The 16000-nt window shown below is 43.2% G+C and overlaps 1 protein-coding gene and 1 long non-coding RNA gene across 2 annotated transcripts in view; one reads left to right on the forward strand and one right to left on the reverse strand.

The window, feature by feature from the left end:
• LOC143776174 (uncharacterized) overlaps positions 1-13040 on the reverse strand; it is a 28609-nt gene extending 15569 nt beyond the window's left edge. Inside the window, exon 1 of the long non-coding RNA XR_013215784.1 lies at positions 11957-13040. This is a non-coding gene — a long non-coding RNA (uncharacterized LOC143776174). The remainder of the gene's footprint in view (positions 1-11956) is intronic.
• The window catches only part of FRS2 (fibroblast growth factor receptor substrate 2), a 76127-nt gene that overhangs the window by 24379 nt on the left and 35748 nt on the right, over positions 1-16000 (forward strand). The gene's annotated exons all lie outside the window — the stretch shown is intronic.

A 16000-nucleotide genomic window follows, 5' to 3' on the forward strand; every position in this document is an offset into this window, starting at 1 on the left:
CCAACTGATCCCAAAACGGGGTGGTACCTTTCACAGTTCTTAACAAAAATCTCGCCAATCAACCTTAAACATTAAAGGGGTTGTCCGGTTAAAATCGATAAGTCTACAGTCACTTTGTGACTGCAGACTTATAAATCTCCCCCCCCCCGAAGTGCACGCACTGTGCGCTGCAGGGATTCGTCTGTTTCAGACCCGGGACCGGCGGGTATGTATGAGTTATGCATATCCCCGGCCAGTGGGCCTGTCCTCACTCCATACACTTGTTTTGAGCTATGGCCTCGCCCCGTCTAGTGATAGTGATGAAGCCGGCCAGTGGGTGGCAACTAATGTAACAGCTAAGATACTTTAAAACAAACTCCCATGCTTATGCCATCGGTTGTGATTGATGTTGGTCTGACTCTCACCCAAGACTAGTGTCTAGTATTGCATATCAGATCTATACATATACAGACGTGAACAATATTGTTGATACCCTTCTGTTAAAGTAAGAAAAACTCACAATAGTCACTGAAATAACTTGAAACTGGCACAAGTATTTTTCCCTTCCCCATGACAGCACCGGTACATGAGAGATGGTCCCGCCCCCAAGAACAGGAAACCTGCATAGGAGATAAAAGATGGGGGCGGCACCTCTCTCCTCAGTTTGGTTTCCTGTTCTTGCGGGGAACCTGCGGTGCTGCATGGGGAGAGGTCTCCCTCGCTAAGCCGGTCTCTGAACCGAGGTCCCGCGGTGGGAGCAGCGGCGGCGGCGTACGCGCGTCGCCTCCATACCTGGAGCTGCAGGTGCGTCCTTCCCACTGCGGACTCCCCGGCGTCCGCTCCTGGCCGGAGGCTGGGCCGGGGGAGAAAAATGAGCGTGCCCATCACGACGCTGGCGCCGACTGAATGGGGAACTTCCGGGTGTAACCGGAAGTGACGCTACACGCTGAAGAAGCGGTGTGCTGACACTCCCCAGGGGGGAGGAAGTTCAGGGGCGCACACACCGCTTCCTGCCCGCCTATATTTAAATCTACAAGGCGGCAAGCTGGCGCTGGGAACAGTCTCCTGCAAGATGGCAGATCTGAAGGAATCAGCGATCCCAGCAGACATCCCACAGCCTGTCGTGGTACTGAGGGTCCGGTGGGTGAGTGCCTTTGTAAGGCAAAGACATGTCAGTGACATTGTGTTTTTTGTATATATGCAGGGAAAGAAAGTTGCCTCTAAACAAAAGCATAAAGTATGTGCACTCTGTGATAGAAGCCTTCCCAAAACGTATGAAAAGCGTATGTGCCGCTCATGCATAGAGAAAACTGTGTCTGAAGAATCATCATCATTGCTTCAGAATATAAAAGATATTGTTAGAAGCGAAGTGCAATGTACGGTAAAGGAGCAGTTAAAACAACATGGGTTGCAGAGCTCCGTAAACCCGCCCTCTATGCGGACATCTGATGTAGAATCCGAGGGTGAACTGGGTGAGCTTCCGCCCGAGGAGGTTTCGGACCTGGACTCTTCAGATGAAGAGTGTGGCCGGCCTTATGTCTTATCAGAAGATGTGGGGAAGTTGCTAAAACTGGTCAGGTCCACCCTGGGGGTTGAGACGCCAAAGGAGAAGCAAACAGTTCAGGACTCTATGTTCAGTAATTTGGAGGATAGGAAACGGAAAGTTTTCCCATTTCATGATAACATACTAAATCTCATTAAAAAAGAATGAAAAAAAACGAATAAAAGGATTTCAGTTCCCCAGGCCTTGAAACGTAAATATCCCTTTAGTGAGGAAATTTGCGAGAAATGGAAAAAGGCGCCTAAGTTGGACGCGGCTATCGCAAGTACCTCCAGGGGCATAGCACTTCCCTTTGAGGACATGGGGGCCCTAAAAGACCCCCTAGATAAAAAGGCGGATGCCTTTCTAAAATCAGCCTGGGAAGCCTCAACTTGGGCGTTTAAACCTGGAGTAGCGGCTACTTGTACTGCCCGTGCCATGGTTAAATGGCTGGAGGAACTAAGCGACCAAATAAAAAACAAATGTCCAAGAGACAGACTTCTAGAAGTCATCCCTCCACTTCAAAATGCAGCAGGATTCCTGGCGGACGCTGCCATTGATTCTGTTCGGTTTTCTGCCCGGGCGGGTGCCCTTTCTAATTCAGGTAGAAGGGCGTTGTGGTTAAAAAATTGGAACGCTGATTTCCAATCTAAAGTGAAGCTCTGTGCGGTCCCCTGTGAGGGCCAATATTTATTCGGCAGCGCTTTAGATGAGATCTTAGAAAAAGCGGCGGACAAGAAAAAGCACTTCCCTCCACCTCCCTTCTTTAAACGACGTTGGTATGACAATCGTCGGTCCTTTCGAGGATCAGGTAGGGGCCGAGGCCGCCCAACGGATAGAACCACACGGGGAAAACCCTGGGGGGAGAAAAGAGAAAGAGGGTTTCTTTTCAATAAACCCCCAAAACCGGATCCCAAACAATGACGCCATATTTCAGGTGGGAGGAAGGTTACGGGTTTTTGTCCATCAGTGGGTAACCTTACAGCCGTCCCAATGGATAATCAACTTGTTATCAGACGGCCTACGACTAAATTTCATCTCCCTGCCTCCCCACCGAATAAAAGTTACTCGTGTGGCCAAAAAGAACCAGTTAGTTCTCGAAAAAGAAGTTCGTCTTCTTTTAGACAAAAAAGTCCTGGTAAGGGTACCTCCACAGGAAATAGGAAGGGGATTTTACAGCACCCTTTTCCTCACTCCAAAACCGGATGGATCTTTAAGAACTATTTTCAACCTAAAAGAATTAAACAAATTCATCCGGGTAGAAAAATTCAAAATGGAGACTCTGAGAACGGCGGTAAAACTGTTGTATCCAGGATGTTATATGGCAGTGATAGACCTTACCGATGCCTATTATCATGTGCCGATCAGCAGAGAACATCAACAATTCCTGAGATTGGTTGTGCAGCTGGGGCAGGTCTACACCCATCTACAATACCAATGTCTCCCCTTTGGGGTATCGGTAGCTCCTCGTATTTTTACCAAAATAATTTCGGAAGTAGCATCCTTCATAAGGAGAGAGAACATTCTGTTAGTGCCCTATTTAGACGATTTCCTCCTGATAGCAGACAATCAAGAAGATTGCATAAAAGCAGTTACAACAGTACGAGAGCTACTAACCAAACTAGGGTGGATAATAAACTTAAAAAAATCAAGATTGATTCCAGCCCAGATACAGGAGTTCCTGGGGATCCAATTAAATTCAATCAAACAGGTCTGTATCCTTCCAGACAGGAAAGTCGAGGCCATAAAACAACGTATAACACAAATACAGGTGGCCCAATACGTCTCGGTAAGGGAAGCCATGTCCCTCCTAGGCATGCTTACTGCAACAATTCCGGCAGTCCAATGGGCACAACTTCATTCAAGAGACCTACAGTGGGAGATCCTGTCAGAACAAACAAGAATACCCTACAATCTAAACCGGAAAATCGTATTGTCACAAAATGTTCGGGACTCTCTAAGCTGGTGGCTAGATTCCGGAAATCTAAAAAAAGGGGTCCCATGGTCAATCCACAATCCGGTGATACTGACCACAGATGCGAGCCCGTTAGGTTGGGGAGCACACCTATCAGATCGGATCCTACAGGGTCTATGGGATCCACAGATGCAATTAGCCTCCTCAAACCTGAAAGAATTGACAGCAGTAAGGCAAGCAATTCTTCAAACAGAAGAAGATCTCAAAGGAAAACATTTAGTAGTGTTGTCCAACAACAGCACAAAGGTGTCGTATATAAATCGACAGGGAGGAACCAGATCAAGTTCCCTAATGGAAGAAGCAGGAAGACTATTTCTTTGGGCCGAAAACCACCTTTTATCCCTCACGAGTACACACTTAAAGGGGTCGGACAACTTTGTCGCAGATTTTCTGAGTCGTCACGTCCTGCACCAGGGCGAGCGGTCACTAAATCAAAGAATATTTGGAGAAATCTGTGCAATCTGGGGACTTCCTCAAGTGGATCTTTTCTCCACAAGGCAGAATCGAAAAGTAGAAAGGTTCTACTCTCTAAACCCGAAAGAGAACCCGGAAGGAGTAGATGCGTTACTACACCAATGGAGATTCCATCTAGCCTATGCGTTTCCCCCGATCCCATTAATCCCTACAGTCCTGAAGAAGATCCGAGAAGAGAAATCACGCATAATCTTAATCGCACCCTTCTGGCCAAAGAGAGCTTGGTTCACTTGGCTCAGACGTATGTCCATCTCGGACCCGTGGATACTTCCAGAGGTTCCAAACCTTCTGCACCAGGGTCCGGTGACACATCCTCAGGTTCACAGCCTACACCTCACTGCTTGGAACTTGAGAGGGGACTGCTGCTAGCAAAGGGGTTCTCGGATCCGTTAATTACTACTCTACTGTCCAGTAGAAAAAAAGTCACAACTGATAAATACCAAAAGGTATGGGGAAAATTTTTAGAATTCTCGGGCCGAGGTATAACTGATACCGTTCAGAAAGTCCCTATATCTGAAATCCTAGAGTTTCTCCAAAAGGGTCTGGAGAGGGGATTATCTACCAGCACTCTAAAAGTGCAAGTCTCGGCGCTTAGCGCCTTGTTTGACCAAAAATTGGCTGATCACCCTTGGGTGTGTAGGTTTATTCGGGCCTCTTTTACAGCCAGACCATTCAAACCTCGTCCAAAGGTCGCTCCCTGGGATTTAAATTTAGTTTTAAACGCCTTGACCTCCTCTCCCTTCGAGCCTCTTTCCTCCATATCGGAAAAAGCGCTAACTTTAAAAACAGTTCTCCTGATTGCCCTTACCTCAGCCAGACGCATTAGTGAGCTTCAGGCTATATCTATAGACCCTCCTTACACTACATTTCTGGAGGATAGGGTAATTATAAAATCTGATCCGGCCTTCTTACCAAAGGTAAACTAGAAATTTCACAGGGACCAGGAGATAGTCTTGCCTTCATTTTGTGCCAATCCAAAATCCCAGGGAGAAGAAACCTTCCATTGCTTGGACGTCAGACGTTGCCTACTTCAATATATAGAAGTGACGAAACCATGGCGACAGTCTTCAGCCCTTTTTGTCTCCTTTCAGGGGGCAAACAGGGGAAAAAAGGCCACAAAATCAACCATTGCACGATGGCTCCGTATGGCTATATCACTTTCCTATTCCTCTTCGGGGCAGGTCCCTCCACCTGGTGTTACGGCCCACTCTACTAGGGCTATTTCCACATCTTGGGCAGAGAGGGCAAATGCGTCTATAGAGCAAATCTGTAATGCAGCAGTATGGTCTTCACCCTCTACTTTCTTCCGCCATTATAGATTAAATCTAGGGCTGTCAGATCTTGCCTTTGGTAGAAAAGTACTATCTGCCGTTGTCCCACCCTAGAGGTTCTTTCTATTTCTTCCTCTCATGTACCGGTGCTGTCATGGGGAAGGGAAAAAATGATAATTACTTACGGGTAATTTGATTTTCCAGATCCATGACAGCACCGCTCTAGTTCCCGCCCTATCTTGGTGATGGTGTGTGATTCACACAAAAAAAAAAAAAAAATCTTATAAAAAAAAAAAAACCACAAGCGAAAGATGGGGTAATAATCACTTAACATAACAATAGATAAATAGTCTTAGAGTTAAGTATAATTTATATATGCCTAAAACTAACATAGCGGTTACCTTACATTCTCTGTAAACAAACTGAGGAGAGAGGTGCCGCCCCCATCTTTTATCTCCTATGCAGGTTTCCTGTTCTTGGGGGCGGGACCATCTCTCATGTACCGGTGCTGTCATGGATCTGGAAAATCAAATTACCCGTAAGTAATTATCATTTTTCCCATTTAAATTTACTGAATATCAACTAATGAAAATCGAACATTTTTCTAGAATTTTTGGTTCAATTTAAAAAAAAAAAAAAAAAAAACTAATGAAACTGGCCTGGACAAAAATGATGGTAGACTTAACTTTGTTGCATAACCTCTTTAGGCAATCAATACAATGCAAACGATTTCTGTAATTGAGACTTAAGGCTGAGTCACACATAACGATATCGTTAACGATATCGTTGCAACGTCACACTTTTGGTGACGTAGCAACGATCCCGCTAACGATCTCGTTATGTGTGACAGCGACCAACGATCAGGCCCCTGCTGGGAGATCGTTGGTCGTTGGGGAATGATTAGGACCATTTTTTTGGTCGCTGATCACCCGCTGTCATCGCTGGATGGGCGTGTGTGACGCCGATCCAGCGATGTGTTCACTTGTAACCAGGGTAAATATCGGGTTACTAAGCGCAGGGCCGCGCTTAGTAACCCGATATTTACCCTGGTTACCATTGTAAAAGTAAAAAAAAACAAAAACAGTACATACTCACATTCTGATGTCTGTCACGTCCCCCGGCGTCCACAGGGTTAAAACTGCTTTCGGCAGGAGCGCTGCTATTGCACGCGCTGCTGCCGAGAGCTTCCCTGCACTGACTGTGTCAGCGCCGGCCGTAAAGCAGAGCACAGCGGTGACGTCACCGCTGTTACTGCCGGCGCTGACTCATTCAGTGCAGGGAAGCTCTCGGCAGCAGCGCGTGCAATAGCAGCGCTCTTGCCGAAAGCAGTTTTAACCCTGTGGACACCGGCGGGGGACGTGACAGACATCAGAATGTATGTATGTAGTGGTTTTTGGTTTTTTTTAACTTTTACAATGGTAACCAGGGTAAATATCGGGTTACTAAACGCGGCCCTGCACTTAGTAACCCGATGCTTACCCCTCGTTACCCGGGTGCTGCAGGGGGACTTCGGCATCGTTGAAAACAGTTTCAACGATGCCGAAGTCGTTCCCCTGATCGTTGGTCGCTGGAGAGAGCTGTCTGTGTGACAGCTGCCCAGCGACCACACAACGACTTACCAACGATCACGGCCAGGTCGTATATCGCTGGTCGTGATCGTTGGTAAGTCGTTTAGTGTAACAGTACCTTTAAGCCCCCGGTCCGACCTAAAAGATAAGAAAAGTAAGTTTGATTATACTCACCGGGGGGGGGGTGTTTCCTATCAGATGGGTGTCGCAGGTCCAGGTCCAGCGCCTCCCATCTTCTTATGATCGCTGCACTCCTGTTGCTTCATTGCTCCCCGGCATCGCGCTCCGGCGCAGGTGTACTTCTCTGTCCTGTTGAGAGCAAAGTACTGCAGTGCACAGGTGCCGGGAAAGGTCAGAGAAGCCCAGCGTCTGCGCTGCGCACTGCAATACTTTACTATGCCCTCAACAGGACAGAGAAGTATGCCACCCCCCGGTGAGCATAATAAAATTTATTTTTCTTATCTTTTAGGTCAGACCAGGGGCTTATCTACAGTATTACAGAATGCTGTAGATAAGCCCTGAAAGGCAGTGGCTGCATCTTATAACTTTTTCATCTGCCTTTTTCCTTTTTGTTGTTTTTAAAATATAAAAAATTACAATATGTATAATTTTTGCCTAAAATTCAAAGGAATTGTCATCTTTAACTTTAATCCTCTTAGAGATCATTTCATCTTCAACTGCTCAACTAGTCGCAATAAGAGGTGCCCAAACTTTTACATGCCACTGTACATGTACGTAGTGAAGGGGTTAAAGACTTCCTTTGTACTCTTGAATAAGACTATTTTGCAGTTTCTGATAGAGCAGGTGGGCAACGTACTGATTTCTTATGCCACGTCGCCAGGTTTTTGCTACCTTATCTGAGAGCAGTATAAGGGCAGCGACCTTGTTGACAATGATGTAGCACTTCGGCTTTTTTCACACATCGGTATTTTTGATCAGTATTGTATGCCAAAACCCGGAGTGTCTCCAAAGCACAGAACAGATGTCAATCTTGCAATTATATTTTTCGTCTGTAATTTCCACTCCTTTTTTTGTTGTTTAAAAAAAATACTGGCATCTTAATAAGCCCTTAGTTTACTGGGTTCAGCAGTCGTGACACACTTAGAGGTTTTAGGTGTAACATGTATCAGAGAAAGATAACCCCACGCACACCACAACTTTGTGTCTATTGACAGTGAGCTGCTTATCAGAGGAGGAGGCATGGTCAGACCAGGGGTCACCTGCACTGTGCTTCAGGCAGTGATAATGTCCTGATGATACAACCTTCATTGTAAGTAAACAGCACGCAGCCTAATAAATGACACACCGCTAAAATAAGTGTTTCAGCTTCTACATTATGCTGTCCTCAGATTACATAGCAAAAACCTGCAGATACCTACTGCCTCTAACTATTTTGAGGTGTAAAATAGCATTTCAAACTATTTTAGGTGTACCAAAAGGGTCTCTCTCTCCTAATACATAAGCGCTTAGTTTGGCAGACAACCCATATGTTTTCAACAGGTAGAAAAGAGAAAGCTGCTGCCAGACTTCTCTGGCACATGCTTATCTGCCCTGAAAACAAAACCATTTGGCATTAAAATAACCAACTGCCCGATTCCGCTCTACCCCACACATATTAGATGATAGGTGGGTTCAGACAGCTTTCAGTTAATGTGTATGGGTCCAAAAACATGTTCTACATTTGTGGACTAAACTTGCCTATTCAAATGTATGGGTCAGTAAGAAAAACTAGTCAGCATATGGATCCAGCCTGAGTCTTTTTTTGTGAATTAGAAAAAATGGAAGTCTTACTGATAGAAGCGGACACATAGATCCAGGACACTGAAGAAAATAAGTCCTTTTTTGTGTACGAGAAAAACACTGCTGCGAATTGGCCTAAGGTAGAATTTGTGCGTTAGAATTTCTTTGACTCCAAATGCATTTTGTGTATCTGCGTGAGGACATTTCTACTTCAGGTACATGGATTTCTGCATGCCTCATTCAGAAGAATAGGACCGTTTCCAAAAAATCTGGCAAAAATCTGCCATGTGTGAATTCTTCCTGAGGTAAAATTCCAGTGTGAACATATTATTCTTTGACGAGTCGGAGCGGTCTTCCACAGTTTTATCAGTCTAAGCTTTTCTTGTAATTCTAGCAGCCTTTGAGCCAGGAGCAGAGCTCTTCGTGAGGGATGCTAATCATAACTTTAGTTTGAATTGCTTTTAGATTTTCCTGTCAAATCCCGTTTCTTTCCATCTTTTTCCAAGTAAAATATTTTTTTGTAATTGAAACCAACGCTGTGTGCCCTGATGCGTTCTTACGGTTCACATTATACCAACCAATGTTAACATTAAAAGGAGCCATTTCACAAACTCCTTTATTTGCACGATATCTTAGATGTCGGCAGAAAGTACTAAGCGAAAGCCGAGGAAAGCGATGTTTTGTCAAGCCTCTATGTATTCACATTACCTCATAGGCTTTCAGTTCTGTCAGCTGTATATTTATCTTGAGCACAGCCACGCGGGTCAGCGTTTATCTGGGGGGGCTGATAGGTGAAAATGGGCCTCATACCTGCCCCTTCCATCTGTAACACGCAGAACTCCTTCAAAATGTCAGGGTTTGGATATATCCCAGGAGCAGCAAAGAATGCAAGCTTTTCATATGGCATGTGATGTGAAACCTTCCAACGGCCGGGGGATAAGTGAGACTCTGTATTTTCTGGGCTTATTTAAACACTCGGCCCTTAGACTCGCTCGGTGCCAAATGTGTTTCTCAAGTGCCGCAGAGCTGGAACAATTCACAGATTGTAAGTGCCAGAAGCCGCTGGCTCTCTTGACCTTTTTGGTGTGAGTTCTAGGAATAAACATGAACGCGAGTTAAAGAAGCCTTGGGGGTGAAGTAGTAATTAACTGTACTGACGGGCTGCTAGCCCGGGTAGTCCTCTCTAAAGCTTGTTTACAGCATTCATTTTTCTTCTATAATGCTTAAAACTAACTTGTAGTTTGCTTCGTCTACAATGACTCTGAGTGCATGGTAAAGTAAGAAAACAACCTGGATTTCTGGCTCGGTCAGAATCTAATGCAGTGCTTGGTTTTTTATCCTGGAGGCGTACGGAGGTGCAGTAGGATCCCCTATTTAGGTTTGCCTATTATGGCTCTAGTTACAGTCTGTTTCAGTTGGCACTACCCAGGACTTCACTAAGTCCTATGACCCTGTACCTTGGCGCAGGAGTGGGATGGCTAATCTTAAGTGTTTATAGCTTTTAAAGGAACTTGTCACGTGGTACATGCAGTCAAATCTATAGAGAAGAAGCGGAGCTGAATGACAAAGGTTTGCTGGAAAATATTCAGTGTAACTTGGATTTTATTCATTAAAATCCCTCGTGTTTGCACTTGAGTCCAGTGCGTTGTCGTACCTGCTAGTGATTGACAGCTATCGCTGCATGCACAGTTATAAAGGGGCTTTGTCTCAGGTTTTTGCTTTGTCAAATGAGTAGCATGATGTAGGGACAGAGACCCTGACTTCGGTGATGTATCATTTACTAGGCTTCTTACTGTAGTTTTGAGAGAATCACAGTTTTATCTAACTGTTCTCTTAATGAGCTCTGTATAGGCAGCTTTGTGTGCACATTGTTCATAGGACTTTACTAAAACTACAATAACCAGTAAGTGACACATTGCTTGTATCATGGTCTCTGCCCCGACATCATGCTGCAATCAGATTAGATAACAAGAATCCTGGTGATGGACCCCCTTTAATAAAATGCTAGGTTTAATTTTCCACAAAAACATATATTGGTCTGATCAGCACCTCCTGCAGCAGATCAGATACCATTGTGAATGATGAGGTTTCCTTTAAAATTGTACTGCTAAACATGAATGCTGGTGTTCTGAATGGGGAGTGAGGAGTAAACTACTTCCAGATACGTATCTGTGTGTGGGCGGGGTGCCTTACCAAAATAATTTGCTGTGTGTACATCAGATGGCCAGTGTGGTCAGCCATCATTATCCTGTGAATGACCAGTTTAATAGTGAGGCATATAGCAAAGTGGTTGTGTTGCTAAGTTGTCTGTCATTCCACAGTAGCAGTAATCCCATGTATTTACATTTACTTGTGATGAAATCATCAGCTACTGTGTCAAATATCAAAGTACAAAACCAAGGAAAATGTATCTAGTAGAAAAATGTTAAAAACTAAGTAGAAATGAAATACATACAGGAGCAACCAATATTGTAACACAGTAATAAGTTTATTGAATAATAATCAAAACATTACATGCAGCAGGTGAATTAAGTATTGAACATGTCACCAGTTTTCTAAGTAAATATATTTCTAAAGATGGTATTGCCATTAAATTCTCACCAGATGTCAGTAACAACCCATCCAATCCACACAGGCAAAGAAATCAAACCATAGATGTCCATAAATTGTTATATGTAATAATGAGAAATGACACAGGGAAAAAGTATTAAGCATATGAAGAAAGAGCAGTGCAAAAAGCCTTGGAAAGTCATTACATCAGCTGAAATCTGTCAGTAATTAGAAAGCAATCCTGCCACTTAGTGAGAAATAATATCAGCTGGTGTAACTGATGGCCTATAAAAATGTGACGCATTACCAAAGTACCACATAAGAAACCTCTCATGATGGGTAAAACAAGTGAGCTGTCTCAAGGCCTTCGCAACCTTATTGTTGGAAATCATACTGATGTAACTGAATGGTTGTAATAATGTAATCGTTACAGAAGAATTTCTAAACTACTGAAGCTTTCCTTGAATACAGTGAACATAATGTCGCCATAACCTGTTTATGACCAGGTGCTCCCCATAAGATTTCAGATAGAACAGTGGAAAGAATTATCAGAAGAGTTGTCCAAGAGCCAAGGGCTACCTATGGAGAGCTACAGAAAGACCTGCAATCAGCAGGTACAATTGTTTCAAAGAAAACAATAAGTAATGCACTCAACCTCCGTGCCCTCTATGCACGCTGACCACGCAACACTCCATTGCTGAACAAAAAGCATGTGATTATAATCAACACCTACAGATAAATCCACTATATCAAGAAAACAATTGAATGAATATCAAGTAACACCATGTCACATCATGTTACAGGCTGCATGCATAGACTAGATAAAATGCATAAATTAAGGGATTATAATTGCCATTACCTTTAGATATGATGAGTCGGTATAATGAATGTGAGGGAGAGGTATGAATAGGAGGCGCATAAGCACCTCGACGCGCATTTCACCACATTATGCTTTGTCAGGAGGCGTGGCTTGATAAGTCTTGGGCCCTTTGTATAGGTAGTAAATGCAATCCGGCAAGGCTTATAAGACATGTAAAGCCCGACCCCACCCCGTGACTGCACAAAGAGCATGATGGAAAGAGGGGTATGGTCCACAAACATCACCGCATTAATGGGCAAGCCACACCCCCAAGGAGGGTCAGGCATTGCATGCTAAGACATGTCAGCTTTTGATGGGAGTGCAGGAAATTAGCACGCAGCCTCACATGATGCTCCGCCCACCACAATGGCACATCACCATGGCAACAAGCCACCACCACAGAGGGCTGGGCAGTACTGGCATGGAGCGCATTTGTGTTGATTAAATGTGAATGAGTGGATAGAAGCAAAAATGAATGGCTGAACTTAGTGAGACAAAAATAAGATATACTAAGCCAATAGGCTTCAGTGAATGTAACCGTGTAAAGATCAGAGTTAATATTGAATATAACCATTAAAAAGGCATATTAATAATTTAAAAAAAATTAAAGTGAAATACAACAAAGCAAGAGTTGTTCAAAGAATAAATACAGAATAAAAATTAAAAAATAGTGAATAAAAATAAAAAAACAAGATTTAGTGAAAAATTAAGACATAATGAAACCATCAAGGAGTGATGGAAAGATGCTAGATTAGTTCATTGCCGTGAAAGCACTCCATGTCCATTTCAAGATTGTAACACTCTTATATTTATACTGAGGAACAGTACAATCAAATAAGCCTAAAATAATAATACAAACAGACCAAAATAAGTATGGTGATGTAAAACTAACGACCCAATCGTTATTAAAATCTTGCAAAATTAAAGAAGAGACTTGAACATGACCGCTTCATTAAGGCTTTGTGGTGCGACTGTATTAGGAGACACGTTGGATAGTTACTCTTTTTGGAGAAATTTACACTTAATATCCCGTCTGATACCCAGATAGATATGATCAGTACCACATACAAGAAAACTTTTTGGATTACAGTTATGATGATCGTAAAAATCTCTTGCAATTGTTTTTAACTTTTCAAAATTATGACAAACTAGTTGTCCCGTGCAAAATTTTCCCACCTTGGTTGTTGGGGCGCAGGCAATTTCAGGAAAATCAAGCTGGTCAAATGTTAATGTATTTAATGAGATGATGAACACAGAGAGGTATTTATATATGTAGATTGGTAATACAATAAATTGGTTTGATAAGTAGAGGCTAAGAAAATGTCTTGAGGTTGTGGTGCCACCTGCAGGTTGTTTTTTTTCTGCAGTTTTCTGAAAATGAATGTTTAAACTGTGTTTATTGATCAAATCGTGAATGTCTGGTTTGTTTGTGTCTTTTCTTGCTGAAGGGGGCAAATTTACCTTTCAAATGGTGTATTATTTGTGTGTGTGTGGCGAAGTAATGACCGAAAAAGCAGTGCATGTTTACAAATGTGTTTGCATATATGACTCACTATTTGTGTGTGTGTGGGGGGCAAAGTAATCACTGAAAGAGCAGTGCATGTTTACAAATGTGTTTGCATATGTGACTCACATGCAGTGAAGTGTGCAATCCTCGAATTTGCCTGAAATAAGCTGGGCAAGCTGGAAAGACCCCAAGGCAAATGCCACCTGCAGGTAATTTGACCTTTGAAATGGTGTATCATTTGTGTGTGTCAGTGGAGTATAAACAGAACAACTTGAGGTTGTGGTGCCACCTGCAGGTTATTGTTTTTTTCTGCAGGTTTCTGAAAATGAATGTTTTAAACTGTATTTGTTGATCAAATCATGAATGTGTGGTTTGTCTTTTCTTGCTGAAGGGGGCAAGTTTACCTTTCAAATGGTGTATTATTTGTGTGTGTGGGGCGAAGTAATCACAGACAAAAGCAGTGCATGTTTACAAATGTGTTTACATATGTGACTCACCTGCAGTTAAGTGTGCAGTCCTCCAATGTGCCTGAAATCGGCTGGGCAAGGAGTTGGGCAAGCTGGAAAGCCCCCAAGGCAAATGTTAGCATTTGTTTGTGATGTCTGTAAGCAGCTTTGGGGTAGTGTGGTGCCACTTGCAGGTCATTTTTCCTTACTGCAGGTTTATGAAAATCATTGTTTAAACTGTATTTTGTGATCACATCGTGGATGTGTGGTTTGTTTGGCTATTCTCTTGCTGAAGGGGCAAGTTTACCTTTCAAATCGTGTATTATTTGTGTGTGTGTGGGTGCAGTATGAACGGAGATACAAAGTAATCACCGAAAAAGAGTGTTTAGAAGTAATGTATAAGGATGGCTACTTTTCTAATGTTTCTCTCATGGTCTTGGACACGTCCCCTAAGGGTTCTAATAGTCATGCTTGTATAAATTAGGCCAGAAGGGCAGGTGGTATAATATATAACCGCCTCTAGACCACATGTGCCTAGCAAGTTGCAAAATTCCATGGTCCATGAAATATGTCTGCAGGAAGAACATCCACTGCAGGGAAATTAACCTCATGACGGTCTCCTAACCCCAAACAGATAACACTACTGAAAATGAATAAGAAATGTAAGGTACCGCGCTACGAATAATAAGCAAATTGTAAAGTTGCATGTGCACCCCTCCTGAGGTGCACACTTACTAAGGATATGTGCACACGTTGCGGATTCCATTGCGGATTTTTCCGCATGGATTCTGCAGAATCCGCAGGTAAAATGACCTGCGTTCTACCTGCGGGTTTTCTGCAGATTTTGTGCGGATTTCGCCTGCGTTTTTACACTTGCGGATTCATATAAAGGAATAGGTGTAAAATGCTGCGGAATCCGCACAAAGAATTGACATGCTGCGGAAAATAAACCGCTACGTTTCCACATGAAATTTTCTGCAGCATGTGCACAGCGGATTTGGTTTTCCATAGGTTTACATGGTACTGTACACCGCATGGAAAACTGCTTCGGTTCCGCAGGGCCAAGTCCGCTGCGGATCCGCAGCCAAATCATCAACGTGTGCACATACCCTAAGACTGTAGTATATAAGATCCAAAAGCTATTAAATGGGAGCAGTCAATAATGACAACCAATGACTACTTAGCACATTACAGAAAATGATAATGCACCTAATAGTGTGTTCATTTGCGGTATAGCACCTGTATCATAAAAACGCTTTACCCAAAAGCAGGGATGATAGGTTAATCAGATAGTGACCTGGTAACATGAATGAATAAATAGGTGCTAGTGTGAAACCGGCCTAAGAAAATCATCCAGCTGCTATGTGGAGCCCTGCCAGATGAAAAGTACCGTATATACTAGAGTATAAGCCGACCCGAGTATAGGCCGAGACCCCTAATTTTGCCACAAAAAACTGGGAAAACTTAATGACTCGAGTATAAGCCTAGGGTGGGAAATGCAGCAGCTACTGGTAAATTTCAAAAGTAAAAATAGATACCAATAAAAGTAAAATTAATTGAGACATCAATAGGTTGTGTTTTTGAATATCCATATTGAATCAGGAGCCCCATATAATGCTCCATAGAGTTCATGACGGGCCCTATAAGATGCCCCATACAAAATACGCCCCACATAATGCTCCATAAAGTTTATGATGGGCCCCATAGGATGCTCCATATTAAAATATGCCTCATATAGTCCTGCATAAAGGTTAATAATGGCCCCATAAGATGCTCCATAGACACATTTGCCCAATATAATGCTGTACAAACGTTGATTATGGCTCCATAAGATGCTCCATACAGACACTTGCCCCATATAGTGCTGCACAAACATTGATTACGGCCCCATAAGATGCTCCATACAGACACATTTGCCCCATATAGTGCTGTACAAACATTAATTATGGCCCCATAAGATGCTCCATAAAGATTCTTGCCCCATGCAGTGCTGCACGAACGTTGATTATGGCCCCATAAGATGCCCCATAGAGATATTTGCCCCATATGCTGTTGCTGCGATTAAAAAAAAAAAATCACATACCTCTCGTC

The sequence above is a fragment of the Ranitomeya variabilis genome, chromosome 5 (assembly GCF_051348905.1).
Source record: "Ranitomeya variabilis isolate aRanVar5 chromosome 5, aRanVar5.hap1, whole genome shotgun sequence".
Taxonomy (NCBI): domain Eukaryota; kingdom Metazoa; phylum Chordata; class Amphibia; order Anura; family Dendrobatidae; genus Ranitomeya; species Ranitomeya variabilis.